The 19,380-nt window shown below is 42.0% G+C and overlaps 1 protein-coding gene and 1 long non-coding RNA gene across 19 annotated transcripts in view; one reads left to right on the plus strand and one right to left on the minus strand.

Annotated features, from left to right (window-relative positions):
• LOC142830184 (uncharacterized) overlaps positions 1 to 826 on the minus strand; it is a 98,212-nt gene extending 97,386 nt beyond the window's left edge. The window contains exon 1 of the long non-coding RNA XR_012905199.1: positions 661 to 826. This is a non-coding gene — a long non-coding RNA (uncharacterized LOC142830184). The remainder of the gene's footprint in view (positions 1 to 660) is intronic.
• The window catches only part of B3GALT1 (beta-1,3-galactosyltransferase 1), a 364,445-nt gene that overhangs the window by 316,915 nt on the left and 28,150 nt on the right, over positions 1 to 19,380 (plus strand). The window lies entirely within an intron of this gene.

Consider the following 19,380-nt stretch of genomic DNA (forward strand, 5'->3'; position numbering starts at 1 on the left):
AAGCAGCAGTGGAAGAGAATGCATAATCAGTTATAAATTGAAGAATGCAGATCTACTCCAGCGTGGCCACTCCTTCCAATATCCATTGGAAATATTGCACAAATATAGGGGGCATACAATCCCCAACTGTTAATTTAAAATCCCAGAAGCTTAACAGACTATAAAGGAACAATGTTTAAATAGGAAAACCTAGAGGTTAAAGTCAACATGTCCCACCTACTGAAACCTCAGGCGCTGCTGAATCTAATCTATTAGCAGTAAACAATTAATCTATTAAGCAGTGTAACCTTTAGAAAACAGTAAAACATTCTACACTGAGTAATAGAACAGGCATGCACTGCTCCCACCTGTCATAGCCCTCCACGGTGGAACACCATGCATCAGAAGGGTTTTTAAGTGCCTTCATTAAGGTAACATCCATACAGAAGATGCACTAGATTTCCCTAATGTATGGATTCTATAGCTTTTGTAAGTGCTGCAAATCAGAAAACGTTTTCCCTGTCCTACCTCAGATATTCAGCAGTTAGTCAGCCTTCCATGAGGCAACATAATGATGATAGTAAAATTATATATATTTATTTCTTAGTTTAGAAAGTTTGGCAAATCAAACCCTATCAAAAATACATACACATTAAAGTTAAAAACAAAATGGTAAACCACCTTTCGGGAACATCTTACAGGGCCATTTCAAAAGCACCTGGGAGGCCCCTTAGAAAGAGACTGAGAGCCTCTCAGAGTATTCCAGATGCAGTGATGTGAATCATGCAAGCTTTTGAGATCAAAAACCTTATCTTCTGACAGTGGAAGTCTGTGCTGATCCAGAGGCTGCCAGAAACACAGCAAGGTACTTCTGACTCAGCCCATTTACAGATTTAAATGTCAAAGCTGTGACCTGAAACTGTATCCACTTCTCAGAGGAGGGAGGAAAGCAGTGAGTAAGAAAACTCATCTGACAACAGTTGATCTTGTTGCTGCTGCCATCCCTATCAGCAATGGATAGCCCATTATGAAAGCCATTTCAATAATCCAGTACTGCTCTGTAACACAGGCACAAAGCCATTGTTGCCGAGATATGAGAAGGGTTATAGTCTGGCTATATTTTTCAGCTAGGAAAGACAGCTTTGACCTTGGCAGATAGAAGATTCTCATTAGCTACTGACTCAGGCTCATGCGCAGACTGCAGCTGTGAAGCAATTTCAGTCAAGGAGTCAGACACCTAATCTAAAAGCCCTACATATTACACTTCTCCTCTGCACGGGGTCAGGAGGGTCCCCCTCTTCACCAAACTTCCCTTCCCATAGCATCACATTTCCAGTACATAATCTGTAATATATTCTACTGTAAAAATATAAAAATCTTACTCTTTATATTGTTGCACCTTTGCTGAGCATTCTCTTTGCTGTGGGCTTTCTTCCCTCCGTTTTTCCACTGTCATTTCTACCCATTTATTTCCATTATTCCACCTTTAAATACCTTCTTCTCCCCATCCATGTATCTGCTTCCTTTTCTCATCTGATGTGGGGTCTCTTTAGATTTGTGTGGTTGATCTCGTCAGTCACCACTTCACTTTCTCTCCTGCACAGTACCACTTCCCCTCAGATTGCTCCTGGAGACTTCATCTCTGTCCTGCATCCCCTACTCCACTGGTTCCCCATAGTATTGTACACCCCTCTCTTTACCCCCAGTATCCTGTGACAACTCACAGCAGATTCTGCCCCTCCTCCATTGTCATTCCCTTTCACTTTCAGAGTTTCTTATTTTTCTTTCCTTTGTTCTGGTCTCTACTCCATTTAGACATTGTTTTCACTGTAACTTTAACTCTGGCTCAAGTACATTGTGTAAGTATGGAGTGCGGTAAGGAGGACACATCCCTCTATTCATGCCACCAAGAGCGGCCCTAGATGAGCTGCCAGCAACTGGCGCCCTAGGCGAAACGCACGATTGGCGCCTCCATCTCCAAAGCCCTCAGCCATTTTCTTGGTGCCCTAGGAAACCGCTTAGATCGCCTGTATTGACTGGCATGCAGTGGTGGCCCCATGCTATAATGCAACTCCAATTAGCTTGTCCTGCATATTGCTAACCCAAGATACCTACAGTGAACTGTGCAGGGATGGCTGTCCATCAGAATGTTGGACCATCATGTCTCTAAGCCCCTTGGGCTCCCATTCCTGCATAGTAGCTTCCCAGACACCTATCCTCAGATCCAGCTACTTCTATATGCTCTGCTCAACAAGCTCAGTTCCACCCTGCTGCAGTATTTCGAGCTTTCCTCATCTCTAGTGCTCCATGCAACAGAACACTGCCCATTAAGCTGCCCATGGATCAGGATGCAGCCACTTGGCTGGAGGATCAGCCCAGAGTTTTGGCACAGCTTTTTGGCGTAGGCACAGACCCAATGACTAACTCCTGTACAGTTGGAGAGTACTCTTTGAAGAGAATCTCAGCAGCTACTGGGATCCAGGGGAATCAAGTAGACCAGAAAGCATTAGAGGATGAAGAGGCTCAAGGTGAGGAACCAGAAGGCCAGCCAGTCTCATGTTCCTCTTCACATTTTACAATGAACTGCCCCATGTTTGAGCAATGCATTCATCACTGAGCTCCGCTACAGCATGAACTCATCTGTAGAGCCAAAAGAGCACATGTTCAGAACTCATGTGTCTGTGACAGGGGGTGGCAGACTTGTTGAGACCCTGGGCAGTTTAGGGAAGCAGGGGGTACTCTGTGCTCCTGGAAGGGATGGAACCTCAGGCAGAGTCTTCACAGCTGCCTGGACCACGTTGTGCCCTCCACAGCCAGCCCTTAGTGCTGCCTGGTGCATACTGCCTGGAGCTCCAGTGGCAATTTAGCTCTAGGGACTTCTGCGGCTGCCACCACTGATATAGCAGCAATGGTAGCAGCTGGGAATCTCAGCCCTTTTGAATCGCCGAGCCACAAGGCAGCTGCCCTCTTCCCTGTTGGCAGGCCTGATCTGTGAAGACATGAGACAGCTGAAGGTGGGGTCAGCACCACTGTGTTTGGATGTCCCACCCCTCCCTTGTTCCCGCACACAGACAGCCATGCTCAGGCCTGCTGGTGGGTGGAGAGAAAGGGGCAAAGGGGGCAATTGCCCAGGGGCCCTGGTGATTTTAAAGGGCCTGGGCTCCCAGTTACCACTGCCACTAAAACTTCCTCAGTAGCAGTGGCAGCCTGGAGCCCCAGGCTCTCTTAAAAAAAAAAAAAGCCACCTGGGCAGGCTGCAGGGTTCCTAGGTACGTGTGTGGTGGTCCCAACAGTGGTGAAGGTAGCTGAACATTTAAATCTCAAATGTCAGGCGGACTGTGTCTGCATCAGCTGAATGCAGTAGCGTTTTTGTAATGGAAAAGCATTAATGAGAAAACACATTTTGGCCACAGTTACCTCAGGCAAAATGTAACAGTACCATCCAAACACACTTGCATGTTAAGTAATTCCTTTTATAGGCACATCTACTCACAAGTGCGGAAGTTGCTTTATTGCTGATCTCAATCTGCTCCATTCCTAGAGAATAACATTTTCACTCAGTAAATGTTCCAGGTGGTCTGTGAGATTCCTTAGCATGGCAAGCCTTCCTCTGTCAGTGCTATAATTTGCAATTCCTGTTCAATCACTTACCAGCTTGTCACGAGGCACAGAAAGTTCTCTTTTCTGTACACGGACTGTCTCCTCCCGAGACCTGAAATAATTGGCCCTTCTTTCATTACAGAATCTTGTAAAGCATGACATCTCGAAAAGTTGCAGCCTCCTAAAAAGGGCTTAATAGAATCACCATTGCTGCTTTGTTTCCCAGGACTTACAGTCCCTTGCCCACTATTATTTACTGAAATTTTTTTGGAAGAGCTAGAACATTAAAAAGAAGACCCCACAACTCACAATTTCTTTATCTGAGAAAAGTCATCTATTCAGCTTGAAAGGGAAGTTTGTGAGGGAAGAGAATTGGCAAAGAAAATGGTACTTGAGATAAAAATTGCTATTTTGTATTTGTGGTTGTGTATGCGGATTCTATAAACAGTGCCATATTACATTCAGGTAGCCAGAGGCACATTACGCCAGCATCTCTCACTTCCTCGGCACATAGTTGAGCTGTCTCTCCATTTCCTCCCACAATCCTTAGAGCAGACAAATTAATTGCCCCATAGCACCCTGTGAACTCCAGGACAGAGTCACAGTGAGTTATGTTGCTGTGACTCTTGGGATCACACTCAGATACAGCATCAGTGTTGACAAGGGGCAGAACATGGTGTTACTTCATCAGTGTGGATACACGATGTGCATTAGTGGCTGATTAACCTACAATTGCTTCATCTGTAATTAGGGGGCAGCGAAGACAGGGCTTCTGAGTCTGTGCATCCACACCACTTCCTAAGAAAGGGGGAAACCCATTTCATATAATCCAGCATTCCTCCCATGGGGATTTGCCTGTGTTTCCTTTGAAAATCTTCTCACTGTCTTAGTTTCTAACCAACCCCAATTACTGAAGGCTTACACCATGTGCACATGCCATCCATCACCACTAGGCAGCAGTGAGACAGCACTAGATGGAGAGAAGCTAGAAGCAGGAGACTGTGTAGAGAGTTACTGCCGTACTGCCATATTACAGGGGATAGAGAAGAGCAGGACTTTCCTTCCTCCCAGTGGCAGATGTCTGACCCTACCATGAAGGGAGGCTCTGAGGAGCATGAGGGAAATGCACTCTTGCCTTTTACTAGAGGTTGGTCGTCCCAAAACTGGGACTCTGGTCCTACAACATCTGTGGTCCTGTCTCAGAGCCCCAGTGGTAAGAAGGCTGGTGGCTGGGAGACTGGTGGAGTTGGGACTGGGGCCAGAGCACCAGTAGTGCAGCCGGGACTTCAGCAGCCCAGCTAGTGGGGCAGGATCTGGGGCCATGGGAGCCCCAATATCAGGACAAAACCTGGCACCAGGGACAAGGCAGCCTGAGCAGCCAGGACTGCAGCAGTAGGATAGCACAACAGGGGGGTGGCTGGGTGCCAGTAGCAGGGGACCTTTCCTGGTCCAGCAAATACCCTGTCAGGACTGGTCAGGTTCCAAGGCTGCCAGACCAGAAGTGTCCAACCTGTAACAACAAATCCTGCTGACGACACATGACAGGGCAGTCATGATGACTGTCCTCCACCTGCTCCCCATGCATACACAGTAACTGCTCCTGACGGTATTCAGTGATTGCATCTAGATGTCCAAATAACTCAGCAAATTTCATGGGCTTCAGTAGAGGTTCTTGATGGATAAGCAGCTGTACATGAGCTCCTTGTGTGATGCTGTGGCCGAAAGGATGACTGTAATCCTTGAGGACATAAATGGGAATCTTCGATAGGAGCAGAAATGTTCTTTTCCCCTACTGCAGGAATAGTGTCCTGTTCTGCTGTTCACAATTCTAGAAGGATGTTGACAAATTGGAGAGGGCTCAGAAAAAGGCCATAAGTGATTAAAAGATTAGAAAACATGCCTAATAGAGGTAAACTAAACAAAGATTAAACAGCTTCAGTGTAACAAAGGAAGTTATGCAGTGACTTGATTACAGCCTGTATGTACCTGCAAGAGGAATATTTTATGAGGGACCCTGCTGTCTAGCAGAGAAAGGAAGAGCATGACCTAGTAAATGGAAGATGAAGCTAGACAAATTCTGACTGGAAAACAGCATAAATTTACAGTGATGATAAATTGCTCCAAAGGTTAATTACCAAGGGCTATGGTAGATTCGCCATCACTAGCAATATTTAAAGATTGGATACGTTTCTAAAATATTAGCTCTAGGAATTATTTAGGGGTTCTATGGTCAGTGTGATACAGAAGGTCAGACTAAGTGACTGTAATGGTCCCATCTGCCCTTGAAGTCTATGAATGTTTTTTCTTAAGAGTGTATGAATAAATGTATCAATAAGTGGTGAAAATGTAGTTACCTATGAAGTGAGCTTCTTACAATTAACCAGTAGGGTATAGATCAAAAGTACAATGGGGACAGCTGTACTAGAGAGAGTTAGACAGGAAGCTTTGAGTTGCCCACAAACTGTTGTGTCACACTTTTCACTGACCAAGGAGTAGTTTGTTTTTTAATGTGCAGCTACAGAAAAAGTAACTGTAGAGAGTGAATGAGAGAATACTGCCTGGCTATATTACAGCTATATTAGTCTGTTTTTTCCATGTAAAGTATTTCTTGTTAATAAGCCTGGATTTTGAGAAGTACTAATGATTTAGGGGGTTTACATTTTTGGAATAGCCAACTGAGCCACCTTAAAACCTCCTCCTAATTTCCAAAGATGCTGAGAACCTTTGAAAAAATCAGGCCATTTCAAGGTGTTTTGAGTGTCCGAGTTGAAACATGCAAAAAGCCATTAGCTACTATGGAAGCATAATTTAAGATAACATTTATGCTAAAATTGCAAGTCTCATTTGAGTATCACACCCAAAGTCTGCTCATCTGAAATGGGCTGTGCCCACAAAAGCTCATGATACCATCTACATGTTTTGTTAATCTTTAAAAGTGTTACCAGACTATTGGTTGTTTAAGGTTTTCCTAATACAGACTAACTCAGCTAATCCTCTGAAACTTTTGAGCACCCAATCAGGGCTGGCTTGAGCCATTCCTGTGCCCCGGGCGCGCGACACACACGTGGCTCTGCCCCCGGGTGCATGGTGCATGCACGGCTCCACCCCCCGGGAGCTCTGCGCACCTTGCAGCTGCTATCGGGCGCGGGGTGCCTGATGGCAGCTCTAAGGGGCACTGCATAGCTAGGCGCGCGGCACACCTTACAGCTGCCATCAGGCACCCCCCCATAGGTTGGCGCCCTGGACAGCTTCCCGGCTAGCACCCCCCTTAAGCTGGCCCTGCACCCAATGAAGTAAGATTCAACCTGCAGCCAGACTTACAGTAGGCAGAGCTGTTAATTCCAAGCCAGGCTGAAGCTTGAAAACATCTGGATTCAAGTCTTGCCCAAGCCACTAAGAATAAATTGACAGTAACTTTAGTGTGTTCAGTGTCATTGGAGCCATGTTGGTCCTAGGAAAGACACAAGTTGGGTGGGGTAACTACTTCAGTTAGAGAGAAACAAGCTTTTGAGCTGACAAAGAGCTCTTAAGAGCTTTTTTCCCTCTCACTAACAAACTGATCTGATAAAATACTGCCTCACTCACCTTGTCTCTAGTAAATTGAATATCAAGGATGAGATGAACCTTGAATTCTCCCTGCAGATTTAATGGTTGATCTACTAGGAGAACCCAACAGTTTGGTTCTGCTTTGGTTTCAGTATCCAATATTCAAGATAACAGATATTACTCTTAGCCAGTGACTGGTGCACAAGACTGGAATATAAAATGGTAAGAATTGCTTCTTGGTTTAGAGCCAGTCTCAGAATATATCACATCTTTGTAATACATGCTGGCTCTGCTTCATGTATACCACACACAAACAATTCATTCATTGCCAATAACCCTTTACTTTGCTCACTCAAATCAATACTGGTTTCACCCTTCTTAGGCAGCCACACCCCACTATACAGTTTTGTGATACCCTCACTATGAGACGACAATGCGGGGGGGGGGAATCTGTGAAGCAAATGCAAGCTTCAGTGGTCAATTACACAGGGGACCAGTAAAAAGCATAGTTTATTATGCAATAAAAAGGCATCCATGTCCAATTAAAGTGATTGTGACCATATAAAGAAATTACTTTGTTTTGTCCAATGAAATTTGCACAAGTGTTTGAATGAACTGCATCAGGTTTAAGAAACTGAATCTGTGAAAGTTTTTGAAAAGTGCTCCATCTCTACAAACTAGCATTGATGTGTTTGAATCCACTGTATTTAAAACAGTTATTCATAACACTTGTGAATGTTTTCAGCTACCTCTGTTCCTATCATCATTTTACATGAAAGCTAGCAGCCTAAAGAGAAATTTTGGATGTACTGAGAGCTTTTACGTTTGCAAAAAGTTACATCAGGGCCATATTTTTAAATGCCAGTATGCCAGTATGCTTTTGATTAAAATAATCTGCTAACCAAAGTTGTTTAATCATTTATTCACCTTAGTGAATTCTCTTAACACATTGAACATCTTTTAATGTAGCGTTAAGAGATATGGTTTAACACTGACAAAATACATTGAAATTATAGGGGAAAAGATCTACTCTATCCATCGGCCAACCATTTTCCTCCTAAGTACTATAAAACAACATCCTGAGCTTATAGCCATGCTTCAAAGGGTGCCTTGGGGAAAATAAAACAAGATTCACTGCCGTCTCCACAAAGCAGTAATCCTGGCATCTGTCTGCCAGTGCCTATAATAGGAGATTTGATAATACTGCAAATAGGACCTGATCCAGAGAGTACAGAGAACCCAACCTCTCCATTAAGTGCAATGGCCTTTGCGCTTAAGTTCACTAGACCCGGCCATTGTACCATGTTCTGGCCACTTTAAGGTTTGGCTCACAAAAGTCTAAGGAAAAACAACAAAAGCAAAGAGGAAACAACTAACTAGAGGCAATAATAGGCAGCTACACTGTTCATAACTTGCAGAGTCAATTACTTGACCACTGGTCCATTATGAAATATGTTCAAGGAACCAAATAATATCAGTCAGGTTTATTGTCAGTAATATGGTACAGTAAAAAGATTCTATATGATGCTAGTCTCCGGGCAGCTGTCTTATGTGGCAATGTAACATTTGACTTGTGCAGGTAGGGTTAAGGCAGAACACCATTTTGTAATACTTTTTATAAGTAAAATGGACTGTGTATGTCATGGATGCTAGATTTAACCAGTCAGCTTTGTACCCTGAGCTCCTCCTTGCCCCCCAAACCAGACTCCTGTACCCCACCCCACACACATAACCCCTTGCTCCAAGCCCCTCCAATCCTCACTCCTGCACGCCCCACAATCTCCCTCAACCCTGAGCCTCCCTCTCTACCCCTCCCTCCACTCCACCCCACATTTCTTATATGTACTGTTTATCACAACACACACACACACACACACACACACACACCCGGGAGGGGGGTGGCAATAAGATAGTATCTGTAAAAAATTTAAGGTACTTTCAGGCCTGTACTGAACTAAGGCGAACCAAAAAAAAAAAAAAAAACTAGGATGAACCTGGAATAGGATTGATTCTCAATAAGCCTTACAGAATCCCTTTTTAAAAGAAATCTGAAATAAAAAAGTTAGCACATTTTTGAAAGATATAATTTTCAATAAAGCATATACATTTAAAAAAAAAAGAAAAAAGAAAACCCATAACTGAGTTAAGGACCTGAGCAATACTGGATCAATCTGCTAGTTTATATACTTATTGTAAAGATAGTGTTATTAATGTGATACGTAGATATGTCAGTCAGCATATACAAATCTCCACCCAATGACATCTTGGTATCAGAAATGAGGTCCCAAGACTCTGTCATGGAGGAAGGATAATGAGACAGAGGTGCACAGATGCCGCCTTTGGCAATGTTTGTTATTCTGCCCCTCCAGCCACCTACCCAAGACAGTTATACACCCCTTAATGTGAGTTATACCAAATGTCTAGTGTGAGTTATCACACACAAGCAACGAAAGACAATATTCTGAACAAAGTTATTCACACAACATTGTAAGGACCACACAATTGATTCTTGATAGAGTTGCTTTTAAATAGAAATGTATAGTACTTTGAAGGTTTGTTTTGTTTAACATTTTATTTCAATTTGTAGTTAGGTATAGCCTTTATTACCAAATATGATGGCATATATCATTCCACAATCAGCCCAATCCAAGGTATGCATGAGTGTGGAGTTTAATAATTCTTACTGCATGCCTGCTATGCATGCAGCAGGTTGTGTTAAGGCTGAACTGCTAGGTGTAGCCCAGATTTTCTAAAATAACTGATGATTTTACTTTTCAGACATACTTTTCAGATGTTTAAAAGACCTTGATTTCAGAAAATTCTGAGCATCTGACCATCCTTGGACTAAATCAAACCCCCTTAAGTTGTCTCAGATAGGGCTTTTAAAAACTGAGGCCCTCAAAAAAAAATCACTAATCCTTTTTGAAAAATGTGTGTTTCCTCTAAATGTTTTCACTTAGGTTGGTAGATAGCCTCAGAAGAGATGCACTGAACACTTCTATTGTTAAAGGCGCAAACAAATTGCTTAAAATAGTTATGCCAACTATTTGACATGATCTATAATAAACACTTGACATAGCCTGATCTGAAGCTGTTTAAGTGGACTATACAATAATTTGTAAAGATTTGTTTGTTTTTATTTAATCTATCCCTTTGTGTTGTGTTGAAAGTATAAGTTTTCATTGAAATGATCTGGACTCCTATATTGCATGTTTTTTCTAACTAGGGAGTGTTTGCTATTTACCGCCCACTATTGAAATAGCTTTTAGGTAAAGCTGGTCAAGAAAGCAGTGACTATTCCATTCCAAGAGCATCAGACACTAAAATCACCCTAAAAAGATCCTATTTGTAAATGAAACCTTTCTTTGGCATAAAGACCATAGTTGTCAGTGTTACTCTGCTTTTAGACCAGGCACAATTTCCCTTTCATTACCTTAAATTTCACCTGAGCCAACCACGGGGTATTGGTGCAACACTCTCCCTAGTAGGGATGCAAGGCTCATTAGTTACACTGCTTCAAATTAGGCCTGTTTGGCAAAAATTGAAGCTATTAAGCAGAGCTCAACTATTTATATGCTGGAATCCAACTTTGCTGCTTAATCATTACTGAGGACAAACCATCTTTAATATAATACATGCTCAAATGTACACTAAAATAGAAACAAAAGGTCAATTAAAATGAAAAATGTATTGCAAGTGAGCTATGGTTATGTTTAGTGTATTCGTAATCCACACCACAGTATAGAGCTTTGTTCCACAAAAGACAACAATAATCTGCCTTGTAATGGATTTAATAATTTAAACTATTTTTAGAGCTGAAGAACCCAGGTTCAACCTGTTCCAATGGTCCAGGTATGGTTCCCATTCCTGACGCCCCCCCACACACAGACATACATACCCCATCTCTCTCACTGTAGTATTTCCTTTCTTTGGTTAAGGTGGATACTGTGTATATCACCTGGAACCAGACTTTTATTCCTCTGGAATGAATGCTTTCCTATGTTTTGATACTGTAAGACATTGACATTTTACTCTTGATCTCATCTGCATTCTTGTAAAGCTGGAGTAAACACTACTAACAGAGGAGTCATGAGTGTGGGGGAGAGGGAGGGAAGAGTCAAACATTGTGGCTACGTCTAGACTGGCCCCAAATTCTGGAAAAGGGATGCAAAGCAGGTAAGTCAGCATAGGGAAATCCGCGGGGGATTTAAATATCCCCCACGGATTTAAATAAACATGTCCGCCGCTTTTTTTCCGGCTTGGGGAAAAGCCAGAAAAAAAGCGTCTAGACTGGCACGATCCTCCGGAATAAAGCCCTTTTCCAGAGGATCTCTTATTCCTTGAAAGTAGGAATAAGAGATCCTCCGGAAAAGGGCTTTATTCCGGAGGATCGCGCCAGTCTAGATGCTTTTTTTCCAGCTTTTCCCCAAGCCGGAAAAAAAGCGGCAGACATGTTTATTTAAGTCCACGGGGGATATTTAAATCCCCCGCGGATTTCCCTATGCTGACTTACCTGCTTTGCATCCCTTTTCCAGAATTTGGGGCCAGTCTAGATGTAGCCTGTGAGAAATAGCAAAAATCAAGCCCATCATCATGAATTACTTAGCCAGCCAAGTTCAGTCTATAAAGAGGAACTGGTCTTCAGCTCTTCTTGAGTCTGGGCCTGGGAAAGTAATTCATTTTGTGTTCTGTACTTTTTGCTAAGGTATCAGATGTGCTCTCTCACACCTCAGCTCACTGAAGGTAGTAGAATTATTCCAGAATTACAATAATGAAACTGAAGGAAATTTAGTCCATAACCTTAGCTTGTCTGCTAAAAGGTGTGTGTTCGTTTCTATAGTTTGTGCTGTCTCCTGGTGTGGCTGATAATTTATCTAGCTTTCAATTCATCTACTTATTAGATGCCTGCAGTTTTGTTGTTGGTTCCCTCTCATTCCAATTTAAGTGATGATACATCTACATTTTCATTTGATCAAGAAGCCATAGAATTAGTTCATATACAATTTCTTTTTGTAAGTTTTTTTTTACCTGCCAGACAGGGCTGTAACTTAAGTTTTCTTCCTGCCAATAATAATTTGGGGTTGTTTGGGGGTACAGAAATCTTTTGTCTGTCATAATAAGCATCATTGAAATGTTTCCTTGCTCAAAGAAAAGTGCTGCTCCTCTGGTACCTAGATGCTGAAAAAGCTCATCCATACTTCTTAAAGCCATGCTGAACTAATAAAATTCTTCTCAAATGACTTTTCAACTCTATTTAAATCAATTCTTTTTTGGAGAATGATTATATGCCTTCATGGTTCATGATAGAGGAAGATTTAGCTTCCACTTTCAGATTGTGGCTTACAGAGATTGGAAAAATCCAGGCTTGCTGTCTCTGCCCTGGGGCACATTGGGACGCCTGAGTGCTGTTATCAGAGTCTATCTCCAGTTACTCACTGAGGGGGTGGGGGGGGGGGGAGAGAAAGGAGGGAAGGGGAAATCTAGATTTTTAAATTGGCCACAGAATGTAGTAATGATCTTAATTTTCCCCAAAGGCCAAATTCTGCTTTTAGTTACTCAGGTGTAAAACTAAGAGTAATTCCATTGAAACCAATGTTATGTCCTGGATTTACACTGATGTAACAAAGCAGAATTTGATCCCTGGTGATAATAATGAGATTGTATATTTCTTTCATGCAATAAATATTTTCCTGAAAACTTGCAGTTTTGGTTGCAGTTGCAATGTGAGCTAGGAGTATTGTGCATTTCAGCCCCGCTCAGCATGCTTCAAGTCCCTCCCTGCTGGGAGAAGTTTAGGAAGGTTGATTTAGAAGGCTCTTTTCTAGGTAATATGGCTCAGACACTCATTATATCCTTTCACCATCATTATTAAATCTAAATGGGCAAAAATAATTAGAAAATAACGTGAAGATTGGAAAGCTGTTTGGGTGAATGTTAATAAGATTTCACTCTTCGTAGTTTTTCAAAAGAAATAGCTCAGCAAGTTTTTCTAAGCCATTGGAGAGAACAAGGGGGACAGGTCTTGCTGAATACAGTGAAGGCAGGCTGTGTCATTAACAATCCTGGCACATGTACTTTTCATAAAAGCTGTCAGTTGGGAATATATAGAAATTGCTATGTGATATTGAATACCCAGCTCTGTCCCTCTCCATGGTTATGCCTTAGGTTAAGATTTTCTCATGGTTATTTTTAATAAAAAAGTCATGGACAGGTCACAGGCAATAAAACAATTTCATGGAAGACCCAGCAGTTCTGTGTGCTGGAGCACCCACGTCCTCCCTCTCCTCCCTCCCCCCCCTCCGCCTCCCAAAAATCAACTGACAGGTCCAGCCTTGCCACCTCGGGGCACAGAACTGAACCAGAAGCAGAAAGTGTCATGGATGTGAGTGGAAGTCACAGAATCCATGACTTCTGTGCTGAAATCTTATTCTCAGTTATGCGTACCTAGTCTTGTAGAAAACAGCCAGTAATAAACTATCTTTTAGCATCACCGGTGGCAGAGAATTGATGATCTGGAGATGACATTTGTCTGGTTCAGAGCGAGTAAGTGTACAGATCCCTGGAACAGAGGTACTGACTTTCGACATGCAAACTGGAAGACACGTCGTCTGAAGGCTGTTGGTCTCCTACCTAACAGGCATGTCCACACTGCAGCTGGGAGAGGGCTTTTCAGTGTTGGGACAGACATGCACTAGCTCTGCTCAGGGAAGTGTGCTAAAAATAGTAGTGCAGCTGCAAGTAACATGGGAGCTACTCAGCCAGTCTGTACAGCCATTTTTAGCGTACTAGGTGGAGCAGAGCTAGTTTATGTCTGGCTACCTGCACTGAGGAAGCACACTTCAAGATGCAGTGTAGACCTATGGTGAGTGTCTGGAGTTCTGTTCTCAGCTCTACCACATGCAACTTCTGGCAAGCTACTAACACAATTCCTAAGTTACTCGATCTGGACAATGAGCACATGCTCATTCTTCCTACACTAGTCTTCCACAGCCGGACGGTGCCTTTCACTTTTGAAGAGTCACCCTCGTAGGTTCAAGGTTGACAAATATGCAGTCCATGACACCATTGCTTTTTACTCCTTAATCAGCTGCTTTAACAGAAAGTCATTCCTAGTTTTCAAATAGGACCAATTTCCTCAAACTTTTCACTATTTATGCCCTTGAAAATTGCTTCTAGCCAGAACTAAATTAATTTGTAAAAACTACCTAAGGGTCAGATTTTAAGTTCCAAAGTGATTTCAGGAGATGTAAGGATGTATTAGGCACACACATATGGAGAACAGAAAACCATTTTTCAGGTGTTTTTAAATCTCCAAGTACTTCAAATCAATTTTCAAAATATCCTGGTAATTACGTAAACTTACCCCTACATTTTTAAAAGCATGAGGGATACATAAGGGAATCAAATCACCTTCAACAGGACCGTGATTGCAACCTCACACACTTACTGAGCTGAGACATTGTTCCTCAAAGCTACACAATCTAGAACTTTCAATGTGATCTAATGGAGTGTTTGTAAATGGTCATCTACAGAAATTCCTTGGGTTCCTTTTAACCTGCATATGTATTAAAATATTCACAAAGATAGTGATTACCCTGCTCTCACTCTCTTTGAGCCCTTTTCCTTGAATGGTAGAAACCCAACTTGCTAGGTGATCTGAAGGCAACTCCACTACACTTGCCTCCCCCTTCCTCCCACACCACCATCACCACATGGTATGATGTTGTTCAGCATTCAAATAGTAAGATATTCAAACTATTAACAGACTCTATGGAATCTGGGAAAGCAAGTGCTGCTACAATCACGTGTGTACAGTTTCCTGAGGATCATAGGAAATTGAAGTTGTGCTTTTCCATTGCCACCTGCTGTTGAAAAGATTGCCACAAAGAGTGTACAGTATGTTATATTAGTAAATGATGGTATTCATGCAATACAAATATACCACCTTCAGTGAACAGCCTGTTGAAGAACACCACAAAGCACTCCTTATGCTCCATATTGAGTAATACCTTACTTGAAATCAATGGGAATTAAGTGAAAATGGGTGATATCAGAATCATGACTTTGTATGTTACTGTGATTGTAGACTAATTAACCAAGTTTAAGATCATAATAATTTACTAAGAAGTTTGTCTTCCAAAGCTGAAAGTGGAGAATTGAGTAAAATAGCAGGTCTTTAAATAGAGGAGAGTAGGCACCACACAGCAACTACAGAGAGAAAAGGCTGGCCTTTAATATACAGCAAAACATGGCCTTCAGAGCCATCGCCATCAGTCACTTCATGAAGCAGAAAGGCGGATGTTCTACACACTTGAAAAATGGGATTCTTTGGAGCGTAGTTGATAGAATACATTGTTTTCCATTTGGGAAGGGGGAAAATGAGGTCTAAGAAATTATATGGAAGTCTTCCAGTGGGATTGTTTTCTGACTGGATTAATTAATTGGGGACGGGGAGAAAATAGGAGGGGATAGGAGTTGGAAGGGTTATGAAATTACTTCCCTCAGCATGTACTTGTTATTACAGGAAGTAAATTCATATCTTATATGTAGCGCCCTACTATATTGATAGCCATGAAAAAAAATCACAGTCCATGAAATCTCATCTTTTGCATACTTCCCCCATCAAATCTGAGTAGTATAAGGTGAGAGCAGCACTGCTGAAACTTGGGATACCAACTCAAAGGGGCTATAAGGAGAGGGGTGTCATAAGGCTGTTATAGTTGGGTCACAGTTTTGCCACCCTTGCTTCTGCACTGCCTTCAGAGCTGGGTGGCTGAAGAGAAGCAGATGCTGGCCAAGGGGACAGCTCTGAAGGCACTATAGAAATAAGGGTGGTAATACTGTGACCCCACTCCCCTTTACAATAACTTTGCAAATCTCCCCTTCAATTTGAATCAGGATCCCTACAGTTTCACCACTATTTAGTTTGAGACAAATATCTTAAATCATGAAACGTACAATTTTTAAAAGTCTATGACTGAAATTTGGTAGGATCCTACTTATATAAAAATGACTTGCAGTTGGCACATTAGCAAGACTGCCAGGCTCTGAAATGGATCCCATCTCTGTTGAAGAAAAGTGAAAATTAACTCAGCCATTTCTCTTCCTGCTTTTTTCCCTGCAAAGTGTTTTTCCAAGATGACAGCTTAGAAGTAAAGCCACTGGAAAAATGCTAAGATCTGCTAAAGTACATGTGCATTGGGGTCATTGAGGACAACATCAGTTTGTTTAAATAGACACACAGATGTGGCTTCTCTTACAGAGAGGGAGTCCAGGTGCTTTTTTTTTTTTTAAAGAGGGAAAAAAAGAGGGGAAAAAAAGGCAACACACACACACACACACACACACACACAGTGGGATGCTTAGAGTAGCTCCCAGAGATGCTGTTACCAGGCAGTCAAGAAAGCCCACCACAATCATCTGCTTTCCTCCATCAAAATATTACATTTTATTCCATGGGTATTGAGACAGGCTTTTAAATAGTAACCTATGATTGGGCACATTGACAGCTGTTCTCCTACCCCCTGCTCCTATTAGACATTCTGGGAGGAATCTGGCTCCACTGAAATAAAAGAGGATATTGCAATTGACTTCACCTGGGCTAGAACTCCATCCTTAACAGGATTCGGTGCCACTCGTCCAACCAGAGCAGTGCAGTTCTTTCTGCTACCCCTCAACCTGCATTCACTGCTTCAGTACCACTCCACCTTGCCATGAGTGAGAGACAGGAATTGAATTCCATTCTCTCAAATAGAACTACCAATATTTGCAACAACCTTCATATTTCCTGATGGTTTTTCATAGGAGGGGAGCAAATTGAAGTACATTCTCCCCAGCGTGTGAGAAGCACTAAGTAGAAAACTGATTGTCAAGTCTTATGGATTCCCCATTGTCAGCCGATGGTCAGGGCAGTGTGTGTGTGTGTGTATGTTTCTGAGAAAAGGTTTAACGTCTGTGTCTTTACTGCCAGGACCAGGGTCCCATCGCAGAGGGTGGCCAGCAGGCCAACAGACGCCCCATTATAATAGGAAGAGCTTATTACACCTTAGATTTTAGTTGCTAGAACACAAAGTTCCTTTGCAGCGGGCAGCCTGGAGAAAGCTGAAAAGTGCCCCAATGGATCTGTCACCTGGGAGTGACACAGACCCAAACGCCCAAGCTCTCCTTATGTCTGTCCCTTTATGACCGGCTGAAGTTCTTTTAAATTGTGCTTGGTTCTATTACAGCAACTGAAGGAGTCAGGTTAAAATTTAAACAGTTACAGGTTTATTAAAAGACTTATAAAAGCATATGGTTACAATGGCTATTGCTCTATTTCTTAACTGTTAACAAATATATATATAGGTCTTAACAATGATTACAGGAAAAAGGTAAAGATAGAAAATAGAAATAATGGTACCAAGTGACAGCTTAAGCTTTAAAGAGCTCTAACACTATGTATATGTGTGGCACTGACCCTAACTCTGAAGTCAGCTTGGGCATTGCACTACCTCAAATATGGGCCTAAATGGTTATTGTGCCTGTAACAGCCCCTTCCAGAGAAAGAGGGTGGAGGACTGAAGGATTTTGTCTACATGACCTACCTTTGAACCAATGCAGGCAGCCATGTTGTATTTCATCTGTGCTAATAGCATGGCTCACCGAAGTAGTATTTTTGGGATTAACAAAAAAGCACAGGACAAGGCAGGGTAGCAGATGGTGCATGTCACTCAATGCAAAGATGTGCCCCAGAAATAGGGTAGAAGTTAAAAGCAAGTCAAATTAGGTTGCTTTATTCTATCCACCTTTATACTGTACTTGTCTGCACCTACTTTAATCTATAGTTAGAGAATACTATTTTGTCCACATTTGACAAATCCTGAAGTAAAGACAGAGTCTACATTTACACCTACATCAGCTCATGAGGGACCATGAGATTGTAGGACTGCTCTACCTGTAATCTCCAGTTATGCCGAGGAGGAACAATTACACTGGTCACGCTTCTGTAGCTACTGTGTAAAAAAAGATTGCAAGTAAAATATGCTAGCAGGCTAATGAGGACACGGAAACAGTTCCATTCTCTACACATTAGGTATAAGGAGAGAGACAAAACCACAAAACAAACCCCCAGGGAAAAGACTTCATTTGGCTATTTTTCTAGTCACCGGCTATAGCAGTGTTCCTAATTGGGCACAATCAAAGAGACCAAGATAAGAAATCTGGACTAGCACTCCTGACCACTTGGATTGTTCTTCAGTATTTTGTACTGATGCTCCCCAGTGAAAAAGTCTATTTTGAGGAGTGCTCTAATGATACAGTGAATAAAAATGAGGGAGAAAGAACTCAGATTTCACTGTTTACCAGAAAACATTTTTGCCAGCAGCTTTATTATATTCTAGAGATTATCAGCTATGCTATTCAGTTTCATTAGTGGGAAAATAGAGAATGTCTGCAAAAATTCAGATGGACCCAGTTAATCCCTGAATTAGCCCTAGAACAATGAATAAAAAAAAAGTAGAAAACTATCCCTATCCTCCCCCCATCCCCAAAGGTTGAGGCAAACTTCCCACTGAGCAGTAGAAAGTCAGTTGTCTTAAATAGAAGACATACAACTTCACAGCCTTGCACCCAGAAAAGCAGAGAGTGAGAAACTGGTGAGAGAAATTAAACAAATCCTAGATTTTGGGGAAGGAGATGGACAGTGTTGCCATGCTGATTCTCTACCATTATTTTTATAATTCAGCTAAGATGCAGGAGTCTATTTTGGTCATGTAAGACTACAAACAGTGATCTTAAACTATTCTCCCTATGGACTGTGCAGCTGGAGCAGTACAGAACATAAGTTGATGAGTATATTGCACTGCTGGACTTACAACAATCACTGTAAGAGAAGCCACTCAGCAGAGGTTTATCCTAGGACATTTGCAGACTTTTTGTTTTTCAATAGACTGTCAGCGGGAGGCCAAAATTATCCATTTGGACTTACAAAGCCATGTATTTGACCATTTATTGGGCATCTGAATCCACAAATGCAAATCAACGTATGTATTCACTTATCTGGATTGTATATCCTGATTTCATGTGCAAGTAGATGTACCCACAGTTACTTTCCATGTATTTGTTAAGCACTGAGAACGTTTGGGCCCTGATATGACTACATGTTATGTGACTATGCTTCTATAATGCATCACATAGGTGCCTTCAATTGCAAATTCTATATAGAACACTGATAATACTGGCAGACTGGCTGGCCAGGAGTCTTTTTGGTGAGATTCT

Source organism: Pelodiscus sinensis, chromosome 7, assembly GCF_049634645.1.
Source record: "Pelodiscus sinensis isolate JC-2024 chromosome 7, ASM4963464v1, whole genome shotgun sequence".
NCBI lineage: Eukaryota > Metazoa > Chordata > Testudines > Trionychidae > Pelodiscus > Pelodiscus sinensis.